This window comes from Tamandua tetradactyla, chromosome 4, assembly GCF_023851605.1.
Source record: "Tamandua tetradactyla isolate mTamTet1 chromosome 4, mTamTet1.pri, whole genome shotgun sequence".
NCBI lineage: Eukaryota > Metazoa > Chordata > Mammalia > Pilosa > Myrmecophagidae > Tamandua > Tamandua tetradactyla.
Genome location: NC_135330.1, coordinates 161,115,130 through 161,133,763, shown reverse-complemented (window position 1 = coordinate 161,133,763; position 18,634 = coordinate 161,115,130). Strand labels below are relative to the sequence as shown.

Genomic DNA, 18,634 nt, shown 5'->3' with positions numbered 1-18,634 from the left:
CCTTGTGACTGATGAGGATTTCTTTTTCTTGGACAATTATTGAACCTTTTTATTTCTTTCTATTGGATTATGTCTTGAAAATCAGCTCTAGTAGACTTCTCAAAAGAAGAGGAGGAGGAGGAGGGAGAGGACGGGAAGGAAGAAGATGCTTAAGAAGATGAAGAGGAGGAGGAAGAGAAAGAGAGGAATAAGAAGACAAGAAGGAGGAGGAGGAGGTGATGGGAGAAGATGAGGAGAAGGAAGAGAAAAAAAGAAGAACAAGAAGAAGAAGAGGAGAAGACTCTCTAAGTTACACATCCCTCTTCGGCTCTGCTCCATTTCTCTGCTATCCTTAACACTAAAATTTCTTCATGTCTTCAAGTCCATTCTCACTCAGACCACTTTAATTGGACTTCTGTTCTTCACAACTCTTATGATCCAGCTTTTGTCAGGCCACATGCAGCTAAGTCCAATAGTCGCTCCTCTATTTTTGTCATCTATGATATTTTAGAAGCCTTCAATAGAGTTTTCACTCCTTTCTATGTGGAAAAACTTTCTTCTCCTGGTTTCAAAAATGCCACGTTTTCCTGATTTTTCTAGTCTCTGACACCTTCTCATTAAGCTTATTTTCTGACTTCTTCCCTAAATCTTGACATGGCCCTGGACTCTTTCCAGGATGCTTTACTCTTCTCTATGTACAAATATTGTCTCTTCAATCCACCTAATCCCCAGGTTTTAACCAGAACCTCCATGAATAGGACTTTCAAATCCATATCTCTCTTTGAACTCTATCTGGAACTACAGATTTGACATGTCCACTTAATAGAGAATTTTAGAGACACAATAGCAGTGGGGATGATCCTCTCCGTCCTCTTCATTTACTAAATAACAAAACTAAGATTGAGAGAGGATGGTGTATAACTTGTACAATTTTACACCATTTGTCAGAGGTAGAAAAGAGATGCCTCTAATCCAGCACCATCAGCTACTCTTCAATAGGACCAAACATAAATAAACCACATTATGCACACATAATGTGTAAGGTTCATTTTATTTGTTGGCAAGGTCCAATCTTGGACAAAGCCACCTGATAGAGTCTTGGGAATATAAACCTAGTGGTGGAGCTCTTTCTGTCCCATGCTGAACCTTTTAGCAGAAGCACAACTGCATGTACTTTTAGCTTTCCCAAGTAATTCACGTCAATTTTTACATTTTCTGCTTTCCTCTCCTTACTAATAGTGTTCACTGGAATAACGCAAGTTTACTTATTCCCCAACCTGATTATATTCTAGTTTACTGGTTAATAATGACCAATATGATTATTAAGTTACTATAAAATGAGGCATAATTACTTGTAGATAATCAGTTTTGTAGATAATCATCTCCTCAAATTATTCCATCAAATAGTTACTGTTTACTTAGAGTTTGCTGAAATTCAGATCATTTAGGCAAATTTCTAAATCCTCTGGACTTATTGCAGATTTCCAAAAAGCTTTGGATTTATCAGCAGAACTTCTTGAACTGAACTGTCTTCATTGACAAATCTTTTAAAGATCAAAGAGACATTGCAGGCTTTGTTGCATTACATTTAAAGTTTTGTATTAATTATAAGAGAATGAATTTCTCGCTCAATATTTTCTCTCTACTCAGTCCTCATGCAATAATGTTAATCATCAGGATAAACAATTCAGAATGAGATTACAGCTAAAAATTGAAATGGCTAAACAAATTCTCCATGATCACGGGGATGACGCAATTAAAGCAAATTGCAGTGAGACGCAGGGCAGCAATAAGGTAAACAATGGAATAACAAGAGAAATTAGCTGTACCACAAACAAACTTCTAAAGCCAAAATATTTAAGAGTAGTAAAAATGGTCTGGCTCAGGAAAATAAACCAAATACCAACAATTTACAATTACAGTGATCACAAATGCCAGGTACATCAAGTTTTCAGCATTTTGTATGCCAGATACTTTAGTAAGGGGCACCAATTACATAAATACAGGATGTATAGTGAACTGCTACTGGTTTTATTTGTCTCTATAGCAATATCCAGCTCTAATGACTCTGCATGCTCTTTCATTCATGTAGCATCTAAGGAGTCTTTATGATAAGTGTTATGGCACCTAAAAGGACAGATTTCTGGGGCTTCATTAAGTTTACAGAAAAGTTGGTGTTTTTGTTAAAAGAGATTAATAGATCTCTATTATGTAGGGCAGGTTTGACCTTGTATTTGCGTCATTATAGAGGACAGGGTTTCTAGGGAAGAAGTCTATAGCCCTCATTTGATATTACCAAGTAGAGAAAGGACCTTGAAAATTATGAAATGACAATTAAGCGTCAGTCAATCCACCTCACAAGGAGGTGGGGGAAAGAAGTTGAGAGCCTCCACCTCTGCTCTCACAGCTAATAACCAGTGGAGGAGGGAGAAGAGAACTGTGACGTACAGGAGATTTCCTAAGGTCCTATGGACAGATGTATGGATTCTTCCAGAAAATATGTTTACTTTCTCTCAGGTTTTAAGCCTGGTGCAGGATAAGTAGGGATTCTAAACAGTCTTTGATTGAAATGGAATAAGGCCATGTGGAATTGCTCTTTTTAACCAAGAAGGTGACCAAGTTATTCCTCACTTCTTTTACTTTTCTCCTCTACTTTCTCTTCATAACATCTAAAGTCATGGTTTCCCATGATGATTATCTTCGTATGTGTGCCTCAATATTGTGGGGCACAAAAGGAGTTTGCTCATTATTTCCTGTGTCAGACTAACTACCTTCATCCATTTTTTACACTAAACTTGTTCATGTGTCTTTAGTCTTCATAATTGTGAACATACTACATGATTATGTTTTACTACTTAAAAATACATTTAGAGGAAACATCATTTCCTATTAGAAAGGCATCGTGTTGATATACTACACATTCAAAAGAAATTATTTTTATGATTTTGTGGCAAAGCTTGATCTAAGGAAATAATATAAGTTTTCTGTAATCACTATGCATTAGGCTTCTAACTGCAACAGTGGAGGTTTTTGACTGAATATATTTGAATAATTTCCCACACTCTTCATGTCTTCACTTTGTTAAAACATACAAGCCCAAGTGTCTTCCGAGTTGTCTACCCATTGCAAGAGATAACTCTGACTTGGGATTAGGTTACCCTGAAATATTGTCTAAAGAAACTGAGCTTTTACTAGATCAAAGTGACTTTGCAGGTCATTTTGTAGCTATGGAAAATATGCATTTCTAATTTCCACTTGACAGTTCTTCCATCACAACTGAGGAATTTAATTCTGTGTTTGAAAAATTATACTGTACATATTTCCCGCAAACCCATTTGTTATGAACTACTGCCCATTAGAAGCAAGCCAAACATTTTGAATACATATTATTCATCTCCCAAGGGATGGCCTTTCTTGGTAGATCATAATTTAAGGATCTATTACTACTATGATTAATATGACTCTTCCCAACCAGTATCTGGAATAAATGCAAACAGCCACGGTAACACAATTTTTGAAATTTTCATTTTAAGATATTTCCACTAAGAAACCAAATATACAGTAAATGTTACACAGCTTGATCTAGCTGACAGTCCTTCAGATGGATGGATCTATTACAGTCTATTCCAAACAGGAAGGCCAGGTCAGTCATTAAACCATGGTCAATAAAAATAGTGAATTGGGTTTTGTCCTAAGGACTGATGGCCTGATAATTTGAAAAAAGGACAGAGAAGAATTGTGAAAAACCAGAAGATCAATGACTATTAATTTAGAAGCAACACATATCCTAGAATGAAACAGTTTATGTTGTTATGTGGGGTAATTACCATTTTCAATTAGCTGACATTTCACATAGCTTTGGGATTGTAGCAAGACAATAACCCTCCACATCTAATTTCAGCTCTGCTCTTAAACCTTTTGTTAATGATCTTCCAGTATTGCTTCAAAGGCAAACCCAATAGTTTGTGAGCAATGACTTTCTTTGTCATAAATAGCAGGAACTGCACAGAGTTCACAGGAAGTTCAAGTGATATACACATTTAGGCAAAATATCTCATGTTAATATTTCTCTGAATGAGCACGTATATTTTTCCTGGCCATTTCACTAATAAGCATGTGCTTTTAGTTCAATAGAGCAGTGATTTTATTGTAGCATGATGATACTATAAAAAATAGAAAGGAATTAGAAATTCCAATATGCAGATTTCTATCCCATCAGCATCTGTACATAATTTACATAATCATTTTCTTTAGCTATATTGGAAAACTTAAATATTTACTCCCTTTTACCTAATATCATATTTGAAATTTGAAAGTATAATAAAATATTATTGGTAGTTTAAAATAAATCCTCCATTTCCTATTTGAAAACCTCCTAGGAGAACATGTTATAATATTGCTGAGGATCATTTGTTCTGAAAGCTCATTTGGCCAGAGCACCAGGCCATTTGTCCAGAGGCGCAGGTTTGATGCTACTCTGCTCTGCGGGCCAGGCATTGTGTGCCTTGTCAACTAGTCGTCTGACAAATAAGAGACTATAAATAAAACACTGCAACCCATCACTCCTGAAGCACAAACCTCAAGATCCATATTTCATTGATAGTTTTTGGTTAGTAGAATCATTTCTGTATTTGAAACGTATTAAGATGCTATCAATAATGGAAAATAGAAACATGTAAGATTTAGCAGTAGTAAGGACCGAGACAATGGATGGAAACATACAGCATGTGCTTTCCAGACCACAATTCCTGGAACCTAGATGTGAAATAATGCCCTGTTCTACTTTGTAATTTTTAGAAACCTCACTGGTGTTTATTTTTGACAGCTTTTATTAAATAAGTAAATGGGTCATTAACATTTTAGACCAGTCATTCCATTGGGTACCAAGTGAAAGGAGGCAGGCCTGAAAAGCTAATCAATAAGGTGCTATCTCATTGCATTGCTTTGTTCACACAGAGCATCTGAATTATACTATCATTTTATATGCTTCTTCAAATTTTAATTTCACACCTTTCAGAGTCATGATTTTATTGTCAATTAAGTATGCCATTAACAAAACTGGAGAATCCTAGAATCACAGACATGGACAGCACTGTGGTACAAGTCACAATTAATACCAACTTAATAATGTCTGAAATACTTCCAATTAGAAGATTTTTCTTACTACAGCACAGAGAGTGGATGCTAATTTTTCCCATGTATAATCATTCATCTATGAATTAGCAACAAAGCAAAATTGTTTAAAGACAAAGAATTGAATGTGTTAAACTTTCTATATTTTGAAAAGCATTAATCCATTGATCCTTCTCTCCTAGCCTCTGAATAGTTGTACATTTTGAACCTTTTATATAAAATATCTCAAGAGATTCATAGAGTCTTTATAAGAAGGAAAAATCTAAATACTTATTGAGCAACTTTAAATGAGCTCACTTCATATACTGTCTCATTTCATCTTATGACAGCCTCACTTGCCTGAAATCTCCTGCAGGCCAGATAACATCATCAGTTTTGTGCAACATTGTATCTTTAAACAGCCAGCAAAATGCCTAGAAAGAGAACAGATTTTCAGTAACTATTCTTGGAAGGGGAAGGGAAGGGGAAGCTAATGAAAAGGGAAGCTGATATTATTATACTCATCTTAAAGACAAAAGCTGCAAATACAGGGAGAATAAGTAATTTTCTTAAGATCACACAGCAAGGAAGTGATGGAATTCAAATCCTGATCCATCAGAATCCAAAGCCTATGCTTTCTGCACTAAAATATGCTTCCATTTATATATGCACTCCTTTCCTTTGCATTTTCAAAACACTGCCCTGGAAGGATTTTTGTGAATTCATTGTCATACCTCTTGTTCATGCTAGCCCCCAACTAAGAGGATAGAAGCTACTTGGAATCTAAGTCAGAAGGAAAAAGATGATTGAAAAAAAATGTGCTGCCAAAATATTCCTGCATCTTTTATTTTTCACTGAAACAAAATCACCTATTCTGGCGAGGAAGGAACAGATTAACATTTATGTCACCCTGTAGCTCTGCACTTGGGGTCTCATTTTGCATCAAATACTGTTTATACTATACCTGTACTTCACTGTGATCTAACATATAGATATTTGCAAAAGAACTTTACTAAAGTAATTTTTTTGTTAATAAATATTCATAAAATTGTAACATTTCTATGAAATAGCTTACCAGAACCTACAGCTCCTTGATATTCCCTAATTACTCAGCTTTTTCTTAAACTTCCTGCCAATCAATTAACTTGTTTTTACTGTCTTGACTCTGAGTATTATGTTTTTCTCTCAGTATAAATGCATTAAAAGACCTCCAGGTTTTCAGCCTTGGATGGTGTACTTATGAATAGTAAAAGAGTAGTAAACAATGACTTCAACGTGTTCCTCCGGAGCTTCCTTTTCTTCCCTGCTGTTCTGAACTGGATGACCACTTCTACCGTCAACCTGATCCCCACAGATGCATGTTCCACTTTAATGTCCATCAAAGGAAGTACGGGAAAACTAATAAATGAGTTTAGTTTGCAGAGTACCTGTTTCTGATCCTTCCTTTATAACTTGTCTCTGATTCTCACTTCCACACAGCTTTCCAAATCCAGGCTAAGAGTAAGGCCCACCCTTTACCCCCAGGGCTTGGTGTCCATTGAGGGCGGAGTGGTGGGCAGCTTCAGGAAGAGGGGTCATCATGCTGGCAGGGCTGCTGATCTCCATCTCTTACTGGTCTGCGGCAACATCATAAAGAAGCTTCTCATTCATAAAATCTCTCTCCTTTCATCTTAATCTCTCATTATACGAAATAGCCTCTTCTCTCATGTGATTGGGAGGTCTACAAATGTTGTATGTTCCCTGTCAAGCCCATAGCATCTAGAGGACCAAGCTGAGTTCCTTATATGCCTTTAAATAAACAACAGCCCTAATTTTTTATGCTCACATATTAATAGAAGGGTTCTTATGTCACTTCGAAGGTTAAAGTATGTAATCAGATTGGATTTAAGACTTTCAGTAACTACAACCCTTTTTTTTTTTCTTTTTTAAATATGGTATAGCAATGACTGCACACACAAAAAAGTTACTTCTCAGCAGTGGTCAAGAGCAGAAGATGCTGAATAGAAAGTTCAGTGTTTTTGGTTTCCCAGCTATTAAATCAATACCATGCAATGGGTTGCTTAAGCAATCAAAATTTATTGGCTCATGCTTTTGAGGTTGGAGAAATACCAATTCAAGCCATCATAAACATGATGCTTTCTCCCAGAAGATTCCAGCATTCTGGGGTTGCCTGTCAGTGATCTTTGGTCCTTGGCTTTTCTGTCATATGGCAATGCACATAGCAGCCTCTTCTGGATTCTTCTTTTTTTTTCTGGGTTCTATTAACTTCCAGCTTCTAGCTGCTACCTGTGGCTTTCCCTGTGTGGCTGAAATTCATTCTGCGTATAAAGGCCAACAGATTAAGAACCATCTTGATTAAGGTGGTTCACACCTTAACTGAATTAACCACATGAAAAGGTCCTATCTACAAGAGGCTCATGATCACGTGAATGGATTACGTTTAAGAACAAGTTGTTCTAGGGTAAACTGCTCCAATTCACCACAGTCAGTGTAAGATCAAGCACGTTGTCCTACCAGATCATGCTTCCTTTATTATGATTCATATTTCCTCTCTTCTCAGAATATTCTCTCTTCTGTTCACATAGATGTACTAGGGTTATAGTCATTCATGTTCATGTACAAGAAGGGGATGGATAGAAAATACCGTTGAAATTCAATATAATGTTCAGCTATCTCATAAATAAAAGTTTGAATTCCATACAATCTGCTATTAAATACAAATTGATTTATTATATCAGGAAAAGATAATAAATATTCATTTAATATTTTGTAGGTCTCTTTTATAGGACCATTTAATATCTATTCATCTCTCTTACCTTTAATTAAAAATAATCCCTAACATATCTTATGGTCTGAGGAAGAAAAAGAATAGGTTGAATAGTCTTTCTCAATTTTAGAGAAAATGGTTGTGTTTTTTGGAGCTATGAAACCCAGAGAAACATTTTCTTAACCTTAATCCATAACTGTGAGTGTGAATCCATGTACGTAGGACCTTTTGATTCAGAGACACAAGGAGAAAGTCACAGAAATCAATGGAAATTAAGGAAGCCAAGATAATTCTCCATGTGCATTGCCATGACAGAAAAGCCAAGGACCAAGGATCACCAGCCTGCAGCCCTAGCTCTCCCAGCTTTCTCATTCTTCTGGGAGAAAGCATCACCTTTTGACACTTTGATTTTAGGCTTCTCCTAGCCTCAAATGGCAAGGCACTAAATTCCTGATGTTTAAGCCAACCCATTGCATGGTATTTGTTTTAGCAGCCAAGATACTAAAATAGTGACCTTTTAAAAACTATTATGAATACAAAAACACTTCCAGATCTATGATATCTGTCTTTGTTTTATTTAATATCGCAACTCATTTCAGATAGTTTTCAAATGTGTATAGGACTATACTATGAATTCAGTTTTGCTATCCTTAAGAGAGTTTGCAATGACAGAGAAGAAACAGACTTTCTATCTTTAAATAGTTGTGAGCTGAAGTCTATTTCAGCCTTGCTCTGTGACATAAATTATTACGAGAAGACACTGATTAAATGTGGATGCACAAACCCTATTTTCATTCTTAAACCAATAATCTCTATATAACTTCCCCCATTGCTATTAACTATAAATTCAGGGCTTTCTAAGAGATATAGGAAATGAGGTCTTACACATAGAAGTTATGAGTTATGATCATGATGACAAATATGCAGCTATGTGATGATATTGTGAATTACTGATTATATATGTAGAATGGAATAATCATAAGTTAAGAATGTTTGCATTTGTTTGTTGTTATATATTTTTAAAAATTTGAAAATTAATCAAAAGAAGTTACGAGTTGTTTAAATCAGCAAATATTTATTCGGTGTCTACTGTTTATACAACACTACACAACAAGCATAATAGTGCAGACATCACTGAAAGCCCCACCATGCTTTCAAATACTGTGTTCTAAGTCAGCAATAATGTAGATCAAATGAAAGAGGCTCATAACAGAAATTAGGAGACAAGGATTCTAGTCTTTGTCATAGTACCAACATCTAAGAGTCCTTGGATATATGATTTAACCTTTTCTGCCCTTGTTTCCTTATTATTTCTGAAGTAAATGGTTGAACAAGTCAATCTCCAAATTCCCTCCCCACTTTCATAGCTTGTGATTATGTAATACTACAGCAATGGTTTTAAAAATGGTATGGACATTTAGAGAGGAAAGACTTTAGATAACCTGTTTGAATGTTTCAAATAATATAAGTATCCCTTTTATAAAATCTGCTGCAGATGTTTTGTTATTCAGCCTGTAAATGTATGTTGCCAAGTCCTATGCACCCTGCCCTGCTTTAGGCCCTGGAAAATAAAAAAAATGAATAAGACATCAAGGGACAACTCAATAGGCATATTCAAAAAATGTTAATATGTGAAATAGAGAAAAGGGCAGGGTGATATGAGCATACCCCTGAATCCAGATATGGGGTCAGAGAAGGAGGATCTCTGGAGGAATGATACTGGAGCACATTCTGAAGGAACAGCAAGACAAAAGCTGAAGGTGACTTATTTGCAGAGCAGGTAGGGATGCAGGATGGCACTTGATGCTTTGCAGGGAACTGTGAGGAGTTCTGAATGGTTGGAGTATAATTGCAAAGATGTGGAAAAATGAAGGTGCTTAGTCAGTCCTGCTATGCACCTCTCTCTATCCCAATTTTCTCCAAACTACAGTCAACATCAGCAGGTGTATGTGTGCATGTGTGGGTATCTATATGTGTGTGTTTCATCAGTCCTATGCGTGCAAAAAAAAATAATGGAAAAAGTGTAGCTAAGCATCCTTTCTATAAATGTATAGAAGATATCACTTATGTAAATAAACATGCATTCCAAATAATTATTTACCACAAGTTCACCTTGCTTTCCAACTTTTTCTCTTAGAATTTTAGAAATCCTCAGCTCATGTCTACTTGTCATGTTTCAGATCAGATGTTTTATCCTATTCAGTAAAGATTAGCAGCAACTGAAAAGGATACATGATTATATCCCCATACCTAACAGGCTCTCTAATCCTATGTTCCAAACAATGTAGTGTGCTCTTCTAGAGTGAAACAGACTTTCTTTATATTCCCATCCCCTTGCTATGTATCCTGATTTAAACAATTCTCTTGCAAAGTTGTAATTTTCCATTTGTATGTTTGTTTCCCTTGAAGGGAAGCAATAGCTTTGCATTCCTGACTTTGTGACACGTAGGACATCGTTTAGATGAACCCTTGAATCCATAATTGAATCAACCAACTTATTAGTTATTAGGTCCTTCTCCACTGGTATTGAACTATTTTTGCTGATAGGAGAGTTGGATCTTGTAATATTATCGCAGAAATGGACTCTTTTTATTTTAAGACTACAGAAGGAAAAAAGTGGGAGTGTTAGTCTGGAAACATTAATTTTACTTTTCGAGAGGGAAATAAATTCTGATCTCTCTAACCCAGGAATTTATTCCTCTTTATTTTTTATTGAACTCTACTTTGAGTTGGTTGCACTGATCTTAACACACTGTTCATCTCACCAAAGTATGACCAAATTGTTTAAAGATATTGCCTTCGTTAGACAGTCATTCAAACCGCAGATACTTTCTTCATTGAACAAATAGCATTGCAATGGTGAGAGAAATGTAAAGGCTAGCATTTGTTCTCATGTTTTCAAAAGTCTACCCATAGACAGTCCTGTGTGACCTCTGCATACTAGGCTTGGAAAGTTGAATAAGGTTTTTTACCTCTTTGGAATTCAGTTTCCTCACCTCTGAAATAAGGAATAATAGAACCTATATCAAACATTTCTGCTTTGTGCACATATGTGAGAATTAAATAAAAGAATGTATAAAGTGTGCACAGAATAGTGACTAAGATATAATAAATGTGTAATATGCGTATTATCAGGGGTATCATTTCCATATAATTTTGCATTTAAGCATAATCATCTGAAAGTTAAAGGAACCATCTAGCCAGACTCATCTATAAGCATTTTTTTATACCGTATACCAGTTTACTTATATTTCCAATTATTCATTCTTAAGATGGGTATGTGTTTCTGTCCATTATTCAGTTCCTCTACTTAGTTGTCTTAAATGCCACCATTTATGTCTGAAAAGCTCAGTAGATAAAGGTGAAGTGGTTCAAGGTCCTTATTAGCTCTCTAAGCAGTCTTCTAATGTTCAAACAACTTCTAAGAGTTGCTTTAAAAGCCATTTGAGAATGGCTTGCTCACATATCGGATCACAAAGCATTATTGACAGATGGAGACTGGAAGTGCTGTCCTACCTTTGGGAAATGAAGGTCTTTTTCCTCCAGCTTTTATTAGAAAGGACAGCCAGAACAGCTTGAAGTCTGTTTAGAATGGTGGGCACCAAAGTTTAATTAACACCTCACACTCAGTACCCTTTCGTACCCTCTAAATTGAATCGAACTGCAATCTGCCTCAATTTCAGAAGGAGCAACACTTTATTTACGGAAAATTATGGGCTTGTTTGATATTAACTCAATAATGTTTATGCCTGTTTATTTTTAACAACTTCAACTCAATTTCTCACACCAGGATCCACAGAATTCCAGTTACCACCACCATGTCATTGACCTCTATGTAAGCCTTCATGGAGAAATTGGCCAAGAACAACAAAAAACTGTGTCATTTAAATAATAACTTTATCACTGACCTTTGTTTGTGAGAGAAAGACGCTATGGCCAAATGTCCTGGCTTTCACTGCTTCTATAAAATGTGTATTTCAGTATGTTTCTAAGAATTAAATTTACCATGAGTAGTCTACTGACAGATAAGATCAAAATCTCAAGCAATATATTGCAAACTAGTGTTTTAAGATCATTATTTTTAATCTACACCATAATAATCTGAGTCTGTTAAGAGAGGAACTGAATGAATAATTTCCTCTGCGAGTCAACAGGGAGATAGGAGCCCTTACTACTTAATGGTGCCATTTTATATTCTCAAACCAAGAGTGTCCTATAGTTCTGTTATCAAACTAATTCTCATTTTTATCACCATTCAGACCACTGTCTTGCACAGCATATTAAGTCAATTTATCCAAATTCATTCAAATATGAGGTTCATTCACTGTTAAAATTATCCTAGTGGCCACATTGGGAGACTATGCTATGCAGTCATGAAATACTTTTTATGGAATATCACTGAGGTTCGAGTTTTGTAATGAAATCCCCTGTGCTATGGGTGCAAAACTGTAGGATTTTTCTCAACTCTGTTCAAATGCTGAAGTAAAATAAAAAATGACTTTTTGAGGGGAAAAAAAAAAAAAAAAAGACAAGCCAACTTGTTTTGCCCAAAGGAACATGAGTGATTCAATCCCTGTGGAAATGATGTGGCTATCCATTTCAAGAAAATAAAAATACATGGTTGAGCTTCTCAAGTTTCAAAACGAATTGTCGACTCTACTGTGAAATCATCTAATTTTTAAAGAGCACTGACTCTCTCTAAGTATGACAGAGTATATACACTCTAGGTCAAGTCAAAGTATGTCATCAAATTGTTTGATATCCAACTCAAAAACTCATGTTGAAAAAATTTCATTTAAGATATTCCAAAGAACAATTTCCCCATTTATTTTTCTAAATAGTCTATACTTCATCCATATGTGAGGTTATTGAAAGCAATATCCAAAAAGAATTGCTAGAATGTCAGATGATACAGCTACCTAAATTTTGTTTCATATATGTTTCAAAGATTGTGGTTATTCAATGACAAACGCATTTGCACAAGGTGTCTTCCAATACCTCAAATAAAGGTTCATATGAGGAAATTATTTTAGAATTGATAATATAGTGAATTTTGTCTTCCCTTGAAAAAACTGATGTCTTTCCACTTTTCAGAGGAAAGGAAGGCTTTTTTATCTTATATTGCTTGTTAGGAAACAGAGGAGAGATTATGCCATCCGTCATAGACTCTTTACAATAATCAGTTAGTATATTTTCATCTTTCCATTATTTTAATTCATATATGTAGATTTTTAAAATATCTGTACATGTTTACATTATTGTAACCATCCTTAAAAACTTCTGGCAAGAGATAGGGAACTGACAAATACATATTGTGTGTAATTTTAATTATGTTTTCATATACTAAACAATTAAATGCATTAATGTGATTTTCTAATTATATTATTAATAACATCTTCAATATAATTTGCAATGTGTATCTTCAATATTCTAAATATAAGAAACTTTATGCTGTGCAGACAACAGTGTACAGTTGTATAGGTTACATTCATGTGACATAGCACCACCTGGGATTGTCCAGTTCATAAGCATTGTGGCCCCGCTACATGTAGCACTTAGCTTTTTAAAGAAACTAAATGAAATTGTAATATTTTTAAGGTGTTCTTGAATCTGAATCACAAAATTATGTTAGTCATCCTGAAATTAGTGAGAAGCAAATATCCATTCATTGAAACTGCTCTGACTTTCCATAGGATTGATGGATAAAGTAGCACAAAGAAGACAGATTCTCACTAAAACTTTATAAATTTTGTGATTTACTTGTCCATAAATTTATTCCTGACTATATAAAAGTGTTTCTGAAAAATTGGCATTCTATAATCTTTTGGCGTAAAATATGAAACTTCGCATGCCAGACATAAAAATGAACTTGTTAATAATTTTCTTTCTTATCTATTGATGTAATACTTCATAATAGAAATTTTGTTATACTATGTTTGCTTTCCTGTGAGACGAAACTTCTTCCATATATTGTTTTATTTTGTAAATTTCTAGTTTTATTCTGATAAAACTTAATTACAGATTTTTGTTTATATGTTGCTAAAGAACAATCTATACTGTCAATTTCCTTTTTTTCCTGCAGACTTCTCTGCTATGGGTGCCAAAATTTCATTGGTCTAGTAAAATGAATTTGGGGAACATTAGCTATTTTCAGTTCTCTCGAAAAGTTTACAAAAATCGAATCTGTTCCTTAAAGGTTTAGTAGAACTTCCTTTTAAAATACCTATGTGGAAAAAGCTGACAAACACTAGCTCAGCCAGGTCATCGAGGTCAACCTCAACACTGATAAGTCATTTCCATAGTGTGCACCCTTCATGCAATGTGACGAGAATGGAGCCTTACCCCCATAGTCTTATTCCCCCAAATCCGTAACCTCAGCATAATCATAAGGAAAACATCAGACACATCCCACTGGAGGGACACTCTAAAAATACGTCTGCAAACCTCAAAACTGTCAAGGTCATCAAAAACAAAGAATGTCTGAGAAATTGTCCAGTAAAAGAAGCCTCAGGAGACCTGACAACTAAATACAATATGGTGTCCTAGAGACAGAAAAGTATCTGTGGCAACCTGGAATTAATTAATAACATTTTAAGTAGCCATCATTTGATGTGATCTGTCATAAACAATGTATAAAAGACAAGATTTGAATAAGATAATGTTGCTGCACTAAGGCATGATGTGAGGGTAACAGAGATAGCCTGTTCTCAGATCTGAGAGCTAAATTGCATAAATTTGTCCATGTTATTAAAGTTCTCATTTTCCTTCTTTGAACATGGATAATAGCTATGCTTCACTCATATTGAAATTAGTAATTGAAGTGCCGTGCTCAGTAAACACTAACTAGTGCATGCTAGCTAGTCCCACTCCTCCCCTCAATTTAAAATGTAAAACAAATAATAGATTAGAAACAAGATGTCAATTATCAAATATGCAAAGGACAGATACCTATTCTCCCTTACAAAATCCTAAATCCAATAAATTGAATTGCACAAAAATTACAAATATTATTTTAAATTTGCATCATAAAGTAGTGGAAACTTTGGAATAAAAATCTGACATTTTATTGAATAAAAAGTTTTGTTTTATAATTAATAAATATTATTTGTGGGGCCTAATCTTAGAAGACATTAAATATAATGTAATAGATATAAATATTACCAAATATTACTTTACCTGTCATAGGGAAGAATTGTGAAGAATCCTGTATTTGTGCTGCTCCTTTTAAATTTTAAATTTAAAAAATTTCCTCCAAACGGAGATAAATTAACATGTAAATCTAGTTTAAAGATCACAGTAGTTGTATCCTAAAGCAATAAAATTCCACTCATCCTGTACTTTAAGCAGATGCTAATGAGCAGTCAGAGGGTAGGAGTATTAGACTCTCAGAGAAAGGAGAAGCATTGTGGTAAACTCCTTTCCTTAGCTATAAGAAAAATGAGACTTAGAGAGGTTAACAGCTTACCAGAGACTAGAGTTAGGTCCTGACAGATCAGGCAGCTCATTTACTTTCTGTATATCAGGAAAAGCCTAGGCAGCTGGCTCTCATTGATTTTTCTGCATAGAACTGTATCAGACCCAGTTGAAATAAAAATGTTAAGTTCTTCCCTTACAAATCCATAATGCTGTTTATACTATGATTGGTCTCTATATTTTTAACAAATGGCGATCCAAACATTGGGGTAATTTTAAAACTTGCTTCATGAAAATTTGTTTCATATGTGAGACTCCTGGTGAAGCCCCATCCCTATCTATTTCTGAACCTAAAAAATCTTGGCACTTTGAACCATCCAGGCCCTGGCTCCCCATCTAGTACTGCTGTAAATAAGACAAATATATATTGTATTCCTGAGTTTGCTCTCCATTTTTTTTTTCTGGGCTTTTTGAGAGGGGCCCTGTACTTATTTATTAAAAATACAAACAAAATTTTAAAAAATTATTTAGGATCTCACTCTGTCCTGTGGCTTTAACCACCATCTACATTGCCATAGCTACTCCTGATAAGTCTTTTATTTATTCTGCATTTTTTTTCTGTACTTCTACTTTAGCAGCTTACCTGTATTTTGAGTCTACAGAGAATAACTTTTAGTTCATTCTTACAAAAATGAAGATCACAGACACTTTTGTCATCCGTGATGCTCTTGATTGGTTTCCAGAAAAAGAAGAAAATGCTGACTTACACAGCCATGTGCACGGAAAAAAAATCTTACTAGTTTGTTTATAAGACCAATTGTTTTTTCCTTTACAATATTTCTAGGTTTTATTCATTTATCATAACCTCCCAGCTATTCTCCTTGACTCTAATAGCTTTCATTGAATACAGCGTATTCCTCATACAGGAAAAACTCAATTTTTATTACTTCACTCTAAGTTCTAGAACTGACTATTGTATTTTTAGACCCTGGTATCTAGGATCCAGTGTCCCTCAGGGTTATGTTTCTTGCTCTAATAACTGTTTAAAAACTACTGTCACTCATATTCTAATGTGTTTCTCCTGTTTCAGTTAGGACCTTTAGTTTTCTTCCCTGCCCTCTCCATTTTCTCAAATCCAAGCCAGCCTTCAAGATCTATTTTAATTTGACCCCCTCCTTACAGCAATTTCCAGTTATTTCAGGTAGTACCGATTTCTTTCTTATTGGAATAAATACTGTATTATTTATACGAGTCACATAATTGAGTGTTTAGTTGTTCTCTAGGACTAATTTATAATCTTCTTGAAAATGAAGATGTAAATTTCTTCAATATCCCCTAGGGTATATAATCTTAAAAGATAGTGAGTATTTTAGAATCATCTAACACATAGCAAAATGCTTGGCACATATGTATTAGTTAGGACTCTTCAGAGAAGCAAAATCAATAGGAAATATTCCAAAATATAAAATTTATAAAAGTGTCTCACACAGCCTCGGGAATGCAGAGTTCAAAATTTGCAGGGTAGGCTGTGATGCTAACAATTTCAATAGAGGGGCTGGACGAACTCCACAGGTGAGTCTTACCAGCCAAAACAGGAAGAGGACCTGTCTTTTCTGAATTTTTCTTAAAAGGCTTCCAGTGATTAGATTAAGCATCACTCATTAAAGAAGACCCTCCCCTTGGCTGAATACAAATAGAATCAGCTGTGGATGTAGCTGATGTGATCATGATTTAATTCTACAAAATGTCCTCATAGCAAAAGACAGGCAAGCACTTGCCCAACCTAACAAAACAGGTATCACCACCTGGCCAAGTGGACACATGAACCTGACCATGACAGTCCACCCCTTGTCAACTTGGCAGCTATACTCATCACCTTGAACCATACCTAATTTCTAAATAGGAAATAATAAAAGACAATTTTTTTTCTCTCCTAACAATACTCAACTGTCCTGCATATAACCAGAAACACATTAAATCTCTCCAGAATAAGGTGCAAGTCCTTGGGTAATATTCATTCTTAAACTTGATATCTTACAACTTAAATAGTATAACATGAACAAAACAGCATTACAGTCCTTGATTCTGTAACTGATCACATGGTTGTAGTTCATTTTTATCACTACCTTCTTCTACTACCCATTACATGTTCCCTTTACCCTCAGCAAGCACTTCAGCTGGATGTAGTTCTTTGCCTCGTGGGGTGACCCAAACCTTCATTCCTGACGTTTCAGAGCCATTGTTAGCCCTACCTTGATTGGATTGTTGCAGTTTTCCATTGATTTTAATCACAGGGCATGGTAGTAATAAAAGACGCCCTAGGGGATCTCCTATATTCCAGGAAAACTCTTCTTTACCTTCATTGTTTAGTTGCAGTCCTATTTCCCCCTGATAGTCAGGATCAATCACCCCAGCCAGTAAGGTAATCCCCTTCTTGGCTTGTTGATCCAGGGGCATGAGTAGCCCAAAGTGTCCAGGTGACAGTCTTAGATTCCAGTTCAATGGAATCATTATTGTTTCTTCTGGTGGAAGCACTCCCCCTTTTGGAACTAAAACCTGTAGACCAACAGAGCTTAGGGTCACAGGGACAGGAAGCAAAAATTTTCCTAGTGGATCACTAGGGGTAATAGTGAGTGGTGCCACTCCCATTACCACCCCTTGGTTACTGGAACCATGGATCCTGGCTATGGGAGAAATAGCACCATACAGCAGATGCTGATTCAGAGTATACACAGCTACCTGGAGAACATTGCCCCAGCCCTTCAAGGTATTGCCACCTAGTTGGCACCATAATTGAATTTTCAAAAGGCCGCTCCACCATTCTATCAATCCAGCTGCTTCTAGCTGATGGGGAATATGGTAATACCAGAAAATTCCATGAGCATATGCCCATTCCCATACTTCATTTGCTGTGAAGTGTGTTCCTGATCAGATGCAATGCTGTGTGGAACACCATGACGATAGATAAGATGTTCTGTAAGCCCACGGATGGTAGTTTTGGCAGAAGCATTGCATTCAGGGAAAGCAAACAACATATCTAGAGTATGTGTCTATTCCAGTTAGAACACATTACTGCCCCTTCCAGGAAGGGAGTGGTCCAATGTAACCAACCTGCCTCCATGTAGCCAGCTGGTCACCTCGGGGAATGGTGCTATATCAGGGAATGGGTGTGAGTCTTTGCTGCTGGCAGACTGGGCACTCAGCAGTGGCTGTAGCCAGGTCAGTCTTGGTGAGTGGAAGATCGCGTCGCTGAGCCCATGCATAACCTCTATCCCTACCACCATGACCACTCTGTTCATGAGCCCACTGGGCAATGACAGGAGTTGCTAGGGAAAGAAGCTGACTGGTATCCACAGAATGGGC

General features: G+C 35.8%; 1 long non-coding RNA gene across 1 annotated transcript in view; it reads right to left on the bottom strand.

Annotated features, from left to right (window-relative positions):
• Positions 1 to 5,442: 5,442 nt before the first annotated feature.
• The window catches only part of LOC143679484 (uncharacterized), a 263,205-nt gene continuing 250,013 nt past the window's right edge, over positions 5,443 to 18,634 (bottom strand). The window contains exon 4 of the long non-coding RNA XR_013173794.1: positions 5,443 to 5,525. This is a non-coding gene — a long non-coding RNA (uncharacterized LOC143679484). The remainder of the gene's footprint in view (positions 5,526 to 18,634) is intronic.